The sequence below is a fragment of the Aethalodelphis obliquidens genome, unplaced genomic scaffold (assembly GCF_003676395.1).
Source record: "Aethalodelphis obliquidens isolate GAN/ISIS:26980383/991018 unplaced genomic scaffold, ASM367639v1 scaffold6, whole genome shotgun sequence".
Lineage (NCBI taxonomy): Eukaryota > Metazoa > Chordata > Mammalia > Artiodactyla > Delphinidae > Aethalodelphis > Aethalodelphis obliquidens.
In genome coordinates this window covers 73,084,404-73,101,390 of record NW_020837950.1, presented here as the reverse complement: position 1 = coordinate 73,101,390, position 16,987 = coordinate 73,084,404, and the positions used below count along the sequence as shown (strand labels likewise).

Here is a 16,987-nt window from a genome sequence, read left to right as displayed (position 1 = left end):
AAAGATTTTACTTGAAATGTATAAAATGTGTGTATAGTGCATATTTATTTCATCCAGCATTTTAAGTTGTTCTGAGCTGGGTTGATTTCTCCAGACATCTAGATCACTACATTGCCAGAAGGAGGGTCCTTTAATTTCAAAGAAAGAAAAGTACACTTATTCTTTGAGCCGTATGCGCATCGCTGAGCACATACTGTATCCTGGGCACTGTAGCTGGTGCTCTGCCTGCCTTGGAGGGCTCCCCTGTCCAGTGAAGGGACAGGCAGAGTCACGACAAACTTAAAAGGGTGGCCAAGTGTCAACCAGGCTGTAACTTTCACTTTAATTGGAGGCTATGGAAGCAGAGAGACGTGAACCATGGTTATGCCCACCTCAAGGAGACTCAGCTAGGGACCTCCCTGGTGGTCCAGTGGGTAAGACTCTGCACTCCCAATGCAGGGGGCCCAGGTTCGATCCCTGGTCAGGGAACTAGAGCCCGCATGCATGCTGCAACTAAGAGTCTGCATGTTGCAACGAAGATCCCGTGTGCCCCGACTAAGACCCAGTGCAATCAAAATAAATAAATAAATACTAAAAAAAAAAAAGACTCAGCAAGCTGGTCGCAGTAGGTGGCCCTTATCTGAACTGTGTGAAGAACTGCCAACCTTCGCCTTAGCGCATGGAAAGATGACTCTGGGTCACAACCGTGAAATTTACCGATATATCCCGGGAACGATAGCTGTTGCTTACGGTGAGGTCTCCCTGTAGGAAAACACTGACCTGCTATAGAAGCTGATGGAAGGAGAGGTGGTGATGCCGTCCACGACCATCTGAGTAGTTTTCAAATTGCAATCTTATTCTCGTTTACCCTCCGAAAACTTAAGGTGATTTATGGACCCTCGTTAAGTGCGGCAATCATTGGATGGGCCTGAGTCATTACCAACAATTAAGAAGCCGCCGTCGATTCCACCAACCAGCAAATGGGCAGTCGAAGGCCACTTGAGATGTGTCCTCAAGGGAGGTCATCTTCCTCCTCCCTGGGGACCTGCGCGGACCACCCGTACCGAGTCCACAGTGGACGCTGGTGTGGCAGCATGGTGGGTGGGCAGAGCACAGGTTCCAGGGGAGGGATTCAGCTGCACAGCCAGCAGTGACCTTGAGCGAAGCCTGCGCCTCTACTTCTTCCCCGTCCACACGGAGGCCAAAGTCCCCACCTCACGGGTGGTTTCTGACTATATCCCATAATGTGTGTGCCTGGAATATGGTGGTCACGCGGTCAGCTGTCGCTGTTGCTATGTTGAAACAGGTCACGAGTGGGACCTGGGGTAACTGGAAAGCAGGCTGCAGTTACAGGGCTGCAACCCAACATCCCACGACGGAAATCATGTTATATTATTATTAATACAAATGCAGTGTGCCGCTGAATGAGGCGGAAATGACCCAGAAGAGAAAGGGCTCTCTCTCCTTGGACAAGGCAGCCCCACTCGGCAGCCTGACAGGGAAGACAAAGCCCTGCTGGCCCCCGTGCTGGGCCTCGGGTCCAGGCTCCAGGCTTAGTTAAACTGTTTTTATCTCCCATAAATCCTCGTAAGCTACTTTAAGGCTCGTCAGACCCCTCAATTGCCACTTAAGTGTTTTTTCTGTGCTAACTGCTTCTTGTTAAATAGTTTGACATTTATGCGTCTAGACTTTGGTTGTTTTGATATTGATTTGGTCCAGAATGGTAATGGAGGAGAAAGACAGCATTTGTTTTGCTGTCAGTGGCAGTAGCCATATATCTCAGTTAAGTGGATTACTTTTTGATTTTCCCATGTTGGAACCCAAAGCGAAACCCACACAGGGTTTGGAAGAGGTTGCATCCTCCCAAATGGCTGCCCGACTCTTCGGGGCAGGGAGATGGCTCCACCCAGGGATTGAAGGTACAGCCCTGGGTGAGGTTTCCTGGCAGGTGCAAGCCTGTTCTCGCTGGAGGTCACAGGTGCCAGAGTCACAGGTGGGATGGTGTGGGCGCTTCAAGGGAAGGTGAAATCAACTCAGCTTGTCTGCAGCCTCCTGGGCTCGCCAAGCCCTGTCATGCCTTCGTACCTTCGTCCGTGCTGTTCCCTCAGACATGAGCACCCTTCTTTCCTCCATCTTGTAAACTCCTACTCATTCCTCAAGACCCCAAGCATATGCTCCCTTCTCAGCAGGTCCTCCTTTGCTTCCCAATGGCGCATGCGGTGATGTGGTGATGTGGACACCCAGGGGCCTCAGAATTGTACGAGGTCAGCCAGACCCTCCTCGTCAGAATGTGGGTGGGAAAGGGTGTGACCTGCCCAAGGCCACCCAGCAAGCCTGAGGGGCGGCTGGGCCTGAGAGTGGGCTCTCCAGCTTCTGGCCTGACCCCTCTTCCACCACGTTCTCTGTACACCCTGCCCAGCTTACCCCAGGGGTGGCAATTCTCATGATCCAGACTGCTGCTGCCGACACCAGCCGGGGAGCTCGTGGCCAGAGAGTGAATTTCCGATCAATAGCCAGGAGCCTCACGGAGCCGCCGGCTGGCGGCTTGTGTGAGTCAGGACTGCAGGAAGGGAGGGAAGCCCCTTCTTCTCTCCCCCTCTCTGCTGTCGTTCCTCATGTCCTTCGTCCTCCGCTGTCTCTTTCCAAACATTCTAGAAACGCAGAAAAGCATCGAGGAAAAGTTCCACCCTTGTTCCCAGCCCCCAGAATCCACAAATGGCCACATCTTATTGTTTTTATTTAGATCTGTGGGAATAAAGGAAACGCGAGTCACAGATGCAGTTTGCGCGTCTCCTGCCCATCCTGCTCTGCCTCCCCGCCGCTCCCCGTCGCCCTCCCAAAGCCACACGGTTCTGAATGTGGTTTCTCCTGGGGTTCACCTTCTCTTCTACATGGATGGCCGTCTGGAAACAATGGATGGCGTTGCGTCGCGTGTTTTAAAATGTATGCAAAATGTTCAGACTTTGTTTCAACTGTGCTGTAGTATTTCCCCATATGAGTGCACCTCCATGTCATTTATCCATTCCACACGATGGCCGTACAGGCCGTTTCCCATTTTTTTGGCCACGACCAGCAAAGCTGCCTCCAGCCCCTGTGTGTGCCCCCCGGGCGTGTGTCATGGCCTCTGAGGGTGAATTTCTGGAAGGAAAGTGCTGGACTCTACTCCTTCTCCCGTCCCTGGATGAGCCCACCTAACCGATGCCTGGACATCTGTCTGTTTCTATGCTCGTTGGACATTCAGATTTCCCCTCTGGTTATATCTTTTGTCCATTTCCACGAGATTGTCTGCCTCTTCCTCATTGGGTCACGGCAGTGATGGACAATCCAGGGCATTAATTTTCCTTCCGATGAATAGGCCACAGATGTCTTCTGTTGCTCAATGTTTATCTTTGTTTTTTGTCCTACAGACCATTTAAACTTTGATGTAATCAAATCGATCACTCTTTCCTTTACGAGTTATGATCTTTGTTTCTTGACTCAGAATTTTCCTGCCCTGAGATTCTGAGCTCGTCTTGTGTATTTTCTTCTAATAGTTTTGTTTTCCACACTAAGATTTTAGATCCAGCTAGAAGTTTTATGGAAGGCGTGGATCTAATTTTTGCTGAAACAACTTTACATGTCTAGGATAAAGCTTGCTTTTTCATGATGGATTTTTTAAATAATCTGTTGGACTGAACTTGCTAATTCTTCATTTAAGGTTTTATATGTGTGTGTATAGATTTGGCCCAAATTTGCCTCTTCTTTTAAAGACAGGTCTAAGGCCAGGGTGCACCACCTCTTCAAGTTGCTTTTATTTTTCTTTTCTGAAAGTTTGAATGAGATAGATATTGTCTGCTAATTGCAGATGTGTTAAAACTCACCTTTGAAATGGCCTGGGGCTGCTCAGTTATTTTCATCGTTGTAGGTTTTCTATTTCTCCTTAAGTAAAATTTGATAACATATTTTTCTGGAAAAAAGTCTACTCCTTCTAATTTTTCAAAATATTCATATAGGACTTCCCTGGTGGCACAGTGGTTAAGAATCTGCCTGCCAGTGCAGGGGACAGGGTCTCGATCCCTGGTCCAGGGAGATCTCACATACCTCGGAGCAACTAAGCCCTCGCACTGCAACTACTGAGCCCACACGCTGCAACTACGGAAGCCCATGCACTCTAGGGCCCGTGTGCCGCAACTACTGAAGCCCGTGTGCCTAGAGCCCGTGCTCCGCAACAAGAGAAGCCACTGCAATGAGAAGCCCGCGCACCGCAACGAAGAGTAGCCCCCGCTCGCCGCAACTAGAGAAAGCCCACGCGCAGCAACGAAGACCCAACGCAGCCCAAAAAAACGCCAAAAACAAAAAGCCACAATATTCATGTAAAGTTGTTTATAATAGTTTCTGAGGATTTTACAGCGCCCTATTGTGCTTGTAGCTGTGTCTTCTTCTGCTTTCCATATTCTTTACTTTTGCCCTGTCTCTTAGGCAGTCTTGGTAAATATTTACTTGCTTAATATTTCAAAGAACCAAATTTTGGAGTTTGTTGCTATTTATTCTACCTTAGGTTTTTAACCGTTTTATTCTTGCTGTTGAAGGCAGAGTAGGGTGGTGATTGATAACCTGGACCCTGGACTGAATCAGCTGCTGCGTCACCTGTTTGACATCAGGCAAGTTACCCCACCTTGCTGTGCCACTCATCTATAAAGAGAAGAGAAGAGGACCCAGTTCATGGGTTGTTGTGAAAAAATTAATAAGGTAATACGCATAACGAGTTGTAAGTACTCTTTTAACATTTAAAAACCAACTTGGCAAACTAAGACTAGAAGAGGATTTCCTTGACCAATATTGAATACCCACCAAATCTATGCAAACAGCCTGCTTGCAGGTGAACTATTAAAAACATTCTCTTACACATCAGGAACCAGGCAAGTGTATCCACCTCAAGACAACACGACCAGGAGGTGCCAGCCAGCTCAGCAAGGCAAGAAAAAGCAAGAAAAGAAGGATTTTAGGAAAAGAAACCAGGTTGTCATTATTTTCACATGACATGATTGTTCCCTGCAGAAACCCAAAATAATCTATAGACAAATTATCAGAATTACTAAAAGATTAGCAAGATTTCTAAAAACTAGATCAGTACATTTAAAAAATATATTACTTTAAGTTAGCAACAGGTAACAGGTAGAAAATCTAATTTTTAAAATAGTAACAGCGGGGCTTCCCTGGTGGCGCAGTGGTTGAGAGTCCGCCTGCCGATGCAGGGGACGCGGGTTCGTGTCCCGGTCCGGGAAGATCCCACATGCCACGGAGCGGCTGGGCCCGTGAGCCATGGCCGCTGAGCCTGCGCGTCCGGAGCCTGTGCTCCGCAATGGGAGGGGCCGCAACAGTGAGAAGCCCGTGTACCGCCAAAAAAAAAAAAAAAAAAAAAAGTAACAGCAATTAAAGAACACCTAGCAATAAATCTAAAAGAGGATAGAAAAGAGCTCTGTGGAGAACGTCATTAAACATTATCGACAGACATTTTAGGAGACCCAATAAATGGAGAAATATACCATATTCATGGAGACAAATCCTCGTGAATTGAAAGATGTCAGTTCTCCCCAAATCAGTCTATAGATTGAGTACAATTACACCCACATTTCTGCACGCGCGTGTGTGTGTGTGTGTGTCTTAATGAACTGATTCTAAAATGTCGTATGTTGAATTGCGCACATTTTTAAGAGGTGGATTTTATGATATGTGAGTTCAATGTACATTCTTTGGACAAAGGCTCTATCCAGTGGAGAGCGAGGAAAAGGGACCAGCGTGGGCTCAGGAGGTCAGGGCTGTGCCAGTTTGTTCCCCAGGCCCAGGTGGAGCACAGTGTCTGACGCACGCCAACATGTGATAAACATTTGTCGACTGACTCTGCAGGTTTGGTGCATGAATGACTGCATGAGAAAGGCCAGAGGGGTTCAGCATCCGCCCCTGGTCATCCAGCCGGGGGGTGAGTGGAGAAGCTGGGATTTGAGTTCTGCCCTCCCTGGCCCACCTCTCTGACCCACCGGAGGAGGGAGGGCAGCATGGGAGATGGGGGCAGTCAGAGAGAGCGGGAAACCTGCCCGCACATCGACCTGTCTGCGGGGGATGGTGCTGGCCAGTGTTTGGGAGGGACCCCGGGCGGCGAGGCTGGAGGGAGGGGGCAGCAGTCAGGACGACCCTGGCACTGCCTGAGTGGGGCTAGACTTCACACTGGGGTCCAGGGGGACACTGGGGATTAGAAACGTGAACGGCATCTGCGGCAGCCACGTGGAGCGACCCCTGGGAACGCGCGGCTGAACGACATTTCCCAAGTTGGAATGTGGTGCAGACGGGGTTACCTCCCACCCGTGCTGTGAGAGGCAGGGCCGGAGCGGGGGTTTACTGCAGCCACCACTCTGCATCCCCCCAGACACCAGAACACATGCCTGCAGGGCTCACGTGGCCTCAGAGCAAGAATTCTGACTCCCAGTCTCTGTAAGATGCTCCCACCTGGTATGCAATAAGGCAAGAGTCTTGAGACCCTTTCTATTGTAAACCGTTGTGATGAAACTGTTCTTCCCTCACCTCCCAACCGACCAGGGACCCTCTAGTCCAGGTCTCCTGATGTATAAAACTTCAGGGTAAAGATCCAGGATGGTCTCTGGTTTCCCCCGCGGTGGGTGCGAGGGAACAGCGCTCAGGAAGGCCCGCAGACACAGTCAGTTGATTTAGGTGGTGAAGCATTTATCCTCCTGATGCAGTGGGAGCCCTCCGCATGCGACCTGAAAACCAGCTAATTTTGGCAGGTGCCAGGAAAAGCGCTGGGAGCCCTGTGGCGAGAGATCCCTCTGGCGGAGGGCGGCCCGGCGCTGCGGCTTACCCTGGGGGACCCGTGACGGATCTCATGGTCCCCGAGCCTGGGTTCCCTCATCTTGGGCTCATCCCGCCCCGAACCCTGCCCAGGGCTTTCTCCAGCCACCAGGCTACGTCTGGAGCACAAGCAGGGTGCGTTCACGGGCCATCGCCTGGACAGACTGGCTCGCCGAGATCCTGCCGTGGCTCCAGTGTGTGTGTGTGTGTGTGTGTGTGTGTGTGTGTGTGTGTAGGGTACTGTGTGGGGCTGAGGATGGATTTGATTCTGGAGTGTGTGTGTAGGGTACTGTGTGGGGCTGAGGATGGATTTGATTCTGGAATGTCTCCCCCTTGAAGGCTGAATCAGGACAGAATCAAGTCCGCCGTAGCACCTGCAGAGCCCGCCTTCCCCGCAACACGCAAGGACGCCCCTGGTGGAGAAGCAGCTGCCGGGGGAGCCCTCCCAGCCTCTGCAGGTGGGACTCCTCATCACGCTGGCATCACCCCTCGCTGGACAGCCCACAGCACCCTCAGGACCAGCCTCCCCATGTGCAGATTGGAACCAGGGTGGGGCTCCGGAGCCCTGTGCGTCTGCACGGCCTCCGCCAGCCCGCTTCCCCCCCTCCCACCTCCCTCGACTCCTGTGGCCCCCACCTCCGCTCCCACATCAGACCTGCCCCACCCCCACAGAGAACCGCTGCGTTTCCCAACGCTGCGCTTACATGGGGGACTCCAGTCTGTGCCAGTCGTTGGATCATCAGTAAATCTTCCCCGAGCCCCCATACATCTCTCCTCCATAACGCTTATTACCAAGAGCAGGCCCACTCGGGGGTCTCCACTTGGAGGGACACGTTCCTTTGATCAATCACTTCGTCCAGGGTTCATTCAGCTCTCACACAGTTCATTAAGCAGCTGGTCTGTCCCAGGGAGGCAAGAGGACACAGGAATGAAGCTTCCTCTACCTTCTCCTGTGTGTGGACGTGTATGGAGAGGATGCTACTTGCTTACAGAGCTGACCACAGCACCATGAATCATGCTCTGAACGAGGTGTGTGCAATGAGCAAATAACCATCAATTCCACACCAAGAGCCTGGTCAGAGGTGGTGATGTTTCAGTGGGGCTTTGAAGGATGTATAGGAGTTCGTTAGAGGAAGAGAGTCCTAGGAACAAGAAACCACATGAGGAATGGCAGGAAAATGTATCGCACTATGCATTAATTCTCTCCAGCTGCTGTAACAAACTACCACAAACTTAGTGGCTTAAATTTCTTCTGACAGTTCTGGAGGTGAGAAGTCTGAAATGGGTCCTACAGGCCTAAAATCGAAGTGTCAGCTGGGCTGCTTCCTTCTAGAGGCTGCAGGGGAGGAACGATTCCTTGTCTCTTCCAACTTCTAGAGGCTGCCGGCATTCCCTGGCTCCTGGTTGCATCCCTCTGATCTCTTTTTCCATCGTCATATGTCGTACTTCTGTAGTCGAGTCCCATTCTGCCTCCCTCTTATAAGGACCCCTGTGATTACATGTAGGGTTCACCTGGATAATCTAGAACCGTCTCCAAATCTCAAGGTCCTCAATCACATCTGTAAAGTCCCTTTTTCCGTACAAGTGTCCGGGCATTGCAGTGGCTTATGTACCCCTCTGTCTCCAGACCCCCTGAAGGGCAGCCCGTTCTCCAGTGGGGCCTGTCTACATCTTCCCCGGAGTGGTTTATAGTGTGGTGGTCTGCCTGGGACAGGAAATGTAACTTGTGTGTCTTGTCTTCCAAACCATCAGCAGGGTATCCTCTCTGGAGTTTGGATTCAGAGCCCCAGCCCGAGGGGCCGCCCAGGCACCCTGGCTCCAGCCCTGATTTTCTATTTCCAGCAGTAAGGAAAAGTGCCCCGGGGGGGAGGGGCTGCAACAGCTGCCGGGGCTAACCTTTCCAGTCCAGAAGTTTTGGGGCCACGTGTTAAATTACTGCAGTGCTCATGGTGACAGCATTTACTCCATGGAAATCTGCAAACACTACAAGTCAGGGCTGCTTGGTTGGTGTTTCCTTTCTGGAGAGCCGGTCATTAACATTCCCAGCACAGTAGTGTACACACACAGACAGCCGACGGGGCTTCCATGGCCAGGTGCCCTCCCGGGGGCTTTGCGTGTTTGGAACCACTTGTCCTTGCATCATCCCTTTCTGACGCATACCTGCATCCCCCAGCCCACTTTACAGAGAGGGTAAGTGACCCTGCAGCCAGTGGACACGGCGCAACCCAGAGCTGGGCCTGGCGGCCTGATGGGGGAGGGCGCGCTCTCAGTCACCACCCGCCGGCTCCTCGAGGCGGCCTGGGGACCCCCGAGACAGCGGGGGAGCACGGCCGCTCACCCCAGGGGTTCTAGCCCGCGTCCTGGCCAAGACTGCCCGGCAGGGGATCAGCTCACATTGGTTGAGGTCTGAAGGCAGACAGGATGGAAGTGAAAGGGCAGGATGGCTGGCCTGCGTGCAGGTGCCCCTCGGCAGAGACAGAGCAAGTGGGATGATTCTGGAAGGCTGGTCTGTGGGACCCAGCTCCCCAGCCCTGACTCAGGCCTGTCTCCTTGACTGCAAAACTCCAGGGCTGCGGAGAGCACCGTGGGATTCAAAACCTAGATCCTGTCTCTTCCCCACCGCCTGACCTGCAGAAAGTGAGCTCACCTTTCCACCTTGCTCTCCCTGTCTGTGGGGATGACATTGACCACCTGAAGGTTAAGCTGCATGCCTGGCTCCCGGGAAAGTCTGCCCTGCGCTGGCAGCGGCTGAGACCCCCCGCACGGCTCCGGGCTGAGCTGATGCTCCGGGGGTCTGCAGCCCCGTGAACCAAGCGAACCTTGGGTCCACGTCCTCTGCTTAGCAGCCCCTCCCATGGGCCTTCCCGCAGACCAGCATCCTCCCTGCTGGGTGCCCTGGAGAGAATTAGGCGCCTCCACCTGCTTGGGGAGGCTGGGTTTGTTGTCTCTTTTCGTGGAGAGTTGCCCCTTCAGGTTTGCATCCTGTAGATCTGGGCGTGCAGAGGAAGTCTGCTTCTTATTCTGGCGGCGCTGGAGCGAGCCAGTGCGTTGGGTCAGTGGTCAGGAGGCATCCGTGCTTCTCCGCTCACGGCCGGGTAGGCAGATGGCTTTGATGTATGCTGGGTGGGTGGGAAGACGGAGCGTCAGGGTGAGGGAAACCAGTATTCCAAGCCTTGGAGCGCCCTCCTCCCCGGGCCTGGACCCTCTCCTCCCGGCCCCCCAGACTGACAGCACCTGGCCGAGGTCTCAGCGCATCCCAGGCACCCAGTTCCGGGCTCCGGGTTCCATCCATCACCTCCTTTCCTCTCTCCACCCCGTGAGACTCGGTCAGAGGAGCAAGGGCTGGGACAGCCCAGCTGGTGAGCGCCCCAGCCAACGTTCGAACCCCCGGGCTCACGCCTCCTTCTTCGGGGGAGAAGAGTTGGAGGTGTGGAGATTGGGGATGTCAGTCATGAGGCTGATCACCAGTGTGTCCGTGAACCCCATTGCTAGGGGCGGCGACCCACCCAATGTCAATCTCCTGGGGTTTTCCTGGGTCGTGTGCAAAAAGGGGTCCCATGGTCAAATAAGTTGGGGCACCGCCGGGCTAGAGTGAACCGGTTTCCTTACGCAGGGCTTCTCAGAGCCTTTAACATGATAATGTGCACTGGAAATCTCCAAGAAAATCCCCCAAATTTATTGGGCCAAGGGACCCCTTTGCCCTGGGGGACACCCCAAAGGCCTTCTCCTCCATGGCACGTGCTCCGGAATGAAGACTGAGACCTGCAAGCTGACCAAGCCATCACATCCGGAAGATACTGCCCTTTTCTCTGCCCCATCCTCCCAGCCTGGGCTCCAGCTGACACAGCCAGGGCCGAGGACACTTCCCCACCAATGCCCTGTCTACTAGCCAGCCCACCTCCCCTCCCTGAGAGCTCTGATTGTGTGGAAGAGCCACTCATGCCTCTTCCTCTGGGAAGCCCTCCTGGAATATCCCCCCTCACCCCAGACTGCCTCTTATATCCGGTGGCGTCGGGAACCGCAGTGCGTGCTCGGCGAGCAGGTGCGTGGTGGACACACAGCCGGGGGTTTACAGGAAGGCAGCAGGTGCACAGCATGGAAGGTCCACCCGAGGTGACCAGGAAGGACCACGGTCAGGGACTCTCTAGCTCACGGGCTTTTCTTCAGCACGAGACCTGGGTGCACATTTCTTTGTGAAAGTATTGGAACGGATTTATGATTTAAAAGCCTTCCTTTGTTTTGTTCACTTCTGTTCTAGGTTAGCCTGCGTCTCTCGGTCAGCGCGCAGACCTGGGCGCTGACTTCGGTCTCTGAGGCGTTTCAAGAATGATCTGAGCGAGAGTAGCAAATCCAGTCATGATTTTTATAAACAGCGGTTATTCTATCAATGATCCCTACAACTGAGACGGAAAGGTGAGGAATCTGATTCATTTAAATTTTTATACAAATTGAAGGTTCAAAGGAGAGGCCTGGGAATTCCAGTGGGGCCTCAGGTCGAATGGTGAGGGGAGTCCCTTCCTGCCACCCTCCTGTGGTCACCGGCCAGCAAGCAGGACCCCGAGGCTAAGTGGCTTGCCCAAGACCCTCAGCTATTAAACGGGGCCAGACCCCCCTAGCCCCGCCCCCCCGGCGACGGCCGAGGCCTGAGGCTCTAACTCCACGTGGGAAGGGCTTTCTCAAAGCGGGAAGGGGGTCAAACCCAGGGGGGTCACAGGGGATCGGCATTCTCCAAAAAGCCCTGTGAAGTAGTGAGCTCCCTGTCACGGGGCTGGAGGGGCGTCACCAGTCAGGACGCGGCCCCCGAGGACCGCTGCTGCCCCACCGCCTGGCCCCTCCACCCACTGGCGTCCCCCTCCCCTTCCCCGGAAGAGAGGTGGGTGAGGGGCTGACACTGATGTGCTCAGGCAGCCGAGAGCAGCTGCAGACAACTTTCTCGGCCTTTCTGAGTAATGAGTCCACTCTGACCACACCGCTTCCCCGGTCAGGGAGCTGGCCTGCGCAGGAGGGGCCCGCAGCCTGCCCATGGTCAGCCTGTCTGTCTGCACACATTTGACCCTGGTCCTCCCTAAACCTTTTCTCACACCTAAAGAGCAGACCTCTGACCTGGGCCTGCAGAACTCGATCAGCGCCTCTGGGTCTGTTTATCTTACGTATTAATTCTGGCCACGTGGGCTCGGCCCGGAGACCACCTGACCCCCGATTCTGGGGGGGACGGCAGCCACCGCGCTTTCACCGTCACTCAGCACGGGAGCCTCGCCGGCCAAGCCAGATGGGTCAGAACCAGCAGTACTGTTCCTTCTTTCCGCCGCTCATCACGTGTCTGGGGGACGCCCGCTCGGGGCCAGCCTGTGCTGACAGCTTGTGTAAGAAATTCTGCACACGGAGGCGGTGGACCAGAGCCTCCAAAACCCATCCTCTCTGTCTCTCACATTTTATTCTTGAATTGCGCCGGCTGACAGCTGAGTGTTTCAATCCAGGTCAGGTCTGAGCCCCTCCAGGAAACTCTTCTGAACTCTTCGAGTCAGACGCAGTCGGATCAGACAGAACCAGAAGGTGCACGGGAAGCTGCATTAGGAGTCTCTCGCCCGGGTCATGGGGTCTGGGACCTCGTGCAGCGGTTGGAACCATGGGCAGGACGGAGCTACCCCCGGTTCTCCCACCTGCCGTGAGGCTTGGAGCAGGTCACACGTCACCTGTAAGGTGAGACTGGTGATCCCCGCCAGGTAGGATGGCCGAGTGGGTTAGAACAGCGGATGTGATGTGAACAGCACATGGGTCACAGGGCTCCTCCCATCCACAGACCGTGTTCCATTAGCTCATGGCTGTATCTCCAACGCCAGGCACATAGTAGGTCTTCAATAAACATTTGCCTAATGCAGTCATTTATCGCCCACTTTCTCTTTTGCCAGTTTCGCTCAGGCCCCGACCTGAGAACACCCTGTCTTTCCTCTGAATAACTGACATTTTAAATCTTGTGGACACTGCGAACCGTGCAATGAGCCTGTTCTCATCTTTGGTCTGAAGTCCAGGCTTGAACTTCCACCGCCCCTCACCTGCACACAGGGGCTTCTGGTGGCGTTTTGTGTGTGATCCTTACCTCTGACTTATCTTTCTGTTCCTATTTTCCCTTTGTCCAGATTCCTTCATTTATTAATTCTTTCCTTTATGATAGTATTTCTATAAACTCTCAGACGTTTGGGGACATGCTATAGAATTTAAAAAATTTTTTTCTACTTCCACAGCCTTCTTTTTCTTTTTAATTGAATTTCTATTTCATGTTGGAGTATAGCTGATTTACAATGTTGTGTTAGTTTCAGGTGTACAGCAAAGTGATTCAGTTATACATATACATGTATTCCTTCTTTTTCAGATTCTTTTCCCATACAGATTATTATAGAATATGGAGTAGAGCGCCCTGTGCTATACAGTCGGTCCTTGTTGATTATCTATTTTATACATAGTAGTGTATATATATTAATCCCAAACTCCTAATTTATTCCTCACTAGAATTTTTTTTTTAAATCACACAGAAAAATCCTCAATGGGCAACTAGGTCTCAGTTATCAGCTTGTGTAAAGGAAAAATAAAAGTAACAGAGGGGAGCCACTCTCTCAGCCCCACACTTGCCGCGATGCTCCCGGGGGTCCGGCACACTAATAGCAAACAGCAGTTGGCAGATTTGGACGGCCTACTGTGTGTCGCACTCTTAGTGACTTCATTTGATCTAGTGGACACGATGCCAGTCTGATGGACGAAGAAGCTGAGATCCAGAGATCTCGAGCACCTTCTCTGGGTGACCCCAAAGGCGAGTGGAGGGGTTGGGATTGGAACGGGACCTCGCCCACGCCTGAAGTCTTCTCCCGCGTCATAAATGTCTCCGAGAAAGCCTGAAACCAGCGTGTGTCTCCAGCCTTGCAGGAGACAGACTGCCCCACCGTCTGGCTCACAGCCACCCTCCCACCCAGCCCCAGCGTCACGTGTGGAGCAATCCAGCCAGCGGAGGGGAAGCCCCCCACCCTCAAGCGGGTCTCCAGCTCGGGTCCCGTCTCAGAAACAGGCTGACGTTTCGCACAGGAACTCTGAGTTCAACTAATCAGTCATGCCTCTGGATGTGAACTAGAATACATGTTTACCACAGAAAATTGGGAAAATGCTGGAAGCAGAGAGGCACAAAATGAACGTCAAGCCTCCGGTGACAGTTCTGAGACAAGTGCCAAGGCCACGTTGCCGTGGATCCTCTAGCTTCTGTCTGCGCCTTCCACGCGGCTCCGTCACACTCTGTTATCTGCCCACAGAACCAATGAAGAGGCACTGCATTAAGGTTCTCCTTAGTGTCCCTTCTAGGAAACGGAGGAGCCGGCATTTGATGGGCGTAGCGGCTGGCGTGGAGGTGAGGTCGGATGAGACTCGCGGAAGAGCCTGGCCCCAGCCGGGAGGCGGAGGGCGCTGATTGGACCCTCCAACAGCCGCTCATGGTCCTGCCTTCTCTTGTCGGATGTGGCGCTCTGGCGGTTTCTAAATCATTTCTGTTCTTTGTGAACAGCGCCTGGTCCTGCCCTGAGGCAGCATCCTCTCTCTTCCTGTAACACTTCCCGTAACGGTATGTGTGTGTCGGGAGCCCAGAGCCCAGGTCAGGCCAGCACGTGTGTGTGCTCCTGCGGCCCCGGGGCCTCGCCTGCAGGTCTCGGCGCGCACGTGCTCGGCGAAGCACAGGCCCAGGGCCGGCGGATGCAGCCGCAGGTCCCACGCGCCTGCTGCCCCCAGAGGGCTTACCTGCTGCCACCGCCAGCCCTTCCAGAGCCCGCCGTTCCTTCACCCAGCAAATCTCATCTTCTAACGAGACGGCCGCCCCCGCCAGTGACAGCCCACGTCCATGTACAAATCAGTTTGTCTCCACTGAGGGGAGAGAATTGCAAAGCCACCCAATTATGCGCGTCCCGCTGCACTTGGGGCACGCGGGCCACAGCTCCGGAGGGATTTGCTTCCTTCGCTCTCGCAGAGTGACCGCCCTGGGGAGAAACGTGATGCTCCCCAGCCCCTGAGGAATGACTGCCCAATTCCTTTTCCGCTGAATGAGCCCATCACCAGATGTGAAGAGAGGGCCAGCCATCACTTGAGAAGGGTCTGTATCGTTTCCTGGGGAGGCCTTAATGGAGCACCGCAAACTGGACATCTTAAAACAACAGAGGGACTTCCCTGGAGGTACAGTGGTTAAACTTCACCTTCCAGTGCGGAGGGTATGGGTTCAATCCCTGGTCGGGGAGCTAGAGTCCCACATGCCTTGCGGCCAAGAAACCAAAACATAGAACAGAAGCAATATTGTAACAAATTCAATAAAGACTTTAAGAAAAAATTTAAAAAAAATTTTTAAAGGCCACAGAAATTCCTCTCTCACAGTCTGGAGGCCAAGAGCCTGAGACCCAGGTGTGGGCTCACCTGAGGCTGTCAGGGTAGCTCCTCCCAGGCTGCTCCCCCACAGGGGCCACCCCAGTCCTTGCATCCTTTCGTTCATGGCTGCATCACTCCTGTCTCGGCCTCTGTCGTCACGTGGCCTCTCCCTGTATGCCTGTGTCTCTCCTCTTCTTAGAAGGACACCAGTCATTGGAGTGGGACCCAGCCAGTCCAGCATGACCCTGTATTAACCTGACTACACCTGGAAAGATCCCATTTCCAAGTGAGTACCTGGGGCTTGGACGTCAGCATAGCTTCTGTGGGCACACAGTCCAACCCCCAACAGGATCCACCCACCATCCTCCAACCTGTGGACCCACCAGGGAGGGAGGCCCGGGGAGCGAGGCTCACGCCAAGGCCTCCTATAGGCATCGTCCCATCTGGTCTCCCCAGGAGGGAGCATGTGACCAGGGGGGCAGGCCTCGGCCTCGCAGCCAGGCCGGGCACACAGGTTCACAGTGAGACCTGCTGTCCCCGCTGCCATCACTGCACAGGGGGCCTTAAGGCCTGGCAGCTGGCGCACAGCACCTGGCTGGGAGCCCGACGCGTGGGGGCTGCCTATAGCACAGGTCGATCCCAGAAGACGCGTTGGGCACGATGCCCGACTGGCCACCAACAGGCTGTGCAACTGAAGCCCAGGCCTCAGTTTCCCCTCCTACAGCCTGAGGGATGGGGAGAAGCAGGGTTCAAGTCCTCCTGCCATCTCCACCTTGGGAGCCTCCAGCTCCGGGAAGGGGCTCAACCCTGTCTCCCTCCAGAATCAGGGCATCTGGAGGCGTCCTGCCGATGAGGACTCCATCTACCTGATGGCAGGCTCTGCACCAAGTTCTAGCGGAAGTGATGCGTCCCCCGCCCCCAGCACCCCGCTCCTGCCTGCAGAGGGCCGCTGCCCCGCGGCCGTCAGTCCACTCATTGTTGAAGGCAGTGGGGACCGGGGTGTCCATGCTTTTCTCCATTTGATCCCGAAACAGCCCATGAGGACCGTGTCAGCAGCATCCCATTTCCTGATGAATAATCGGAAGCGGAGCATTTAAGTCACTTGCCCCAGCGCGCTGGGCTGGGAGGTGACAGAGCTGGTCTGACTCCAGCCTCTGAGTCGGACTGGGATGCTTCAAACGTGAGGCCCAGAGGCCTCTTCCGCTGGTCACGGAGTCTCTCATTTGCTGGGAACTTGGGAACCCCCGCCGGCCACGCCACTCTGACACTGCACAGTAGTAGCTTCCAGCCGCTTCACTGTAGGGCCCCCTCCACGCGTCCTCGGAAGCCCCGCGAAGCTTCCTTCTGAGGCTGGACACAGCTGACGAGGAGGCCCCCCTCCTGGCTCTAGACGAGAAGCCACGTCTGGTCCCTCCCAGGACCCGTATTATTTAAAGAGGTATTGGCTGCCTTCTGTGGAATCAGTGGGGAAGGACAAGGCCATTCTGACTAGGGTGATGGTGATGGTGAAGCCTGCACGGAGAAAGCAGGATCTGCACTGGGGTCAGGGTTTCAAAGGGCTTCCCCCACCCCACTTTTTCTATCGAATATTCTTTGGCAGCCCTGACCGGGTGGCGAACGTGGCCAGCCTCAGACATCTCCTGAGCTCCTGGCCCCTTGTCTACATCGTCCTCCTCCACGAATCCTCCGCCCCAGGAAACCGGGGCGCACAGTAAGCGACACAGCCAAGGAGGCTGAACTCCAGCCTCCCAGAGCCCATCCTTCACGCCCGCCGTTC

The 16,987-nt window shown here is 54.1% G+C and overlaps 1 non-coding gene across 1 annotated transcript; it reads left to right on the top strand.

Annotated features, from left to right (window-relative positions):
• Window positions 1-395: 395 nt before the first annotated feature.
• On the top strand, window positions 396-468 carry TRNAG-CCC (transfer RNA glycine (anticodon CCC)). Its single transcript has one exon. It is a non-coding gene; the product is annotated as a tRNA-Gly (tRNA).
• Window positions 469-16,987: the final 16,519 nt, after the last annotated feature.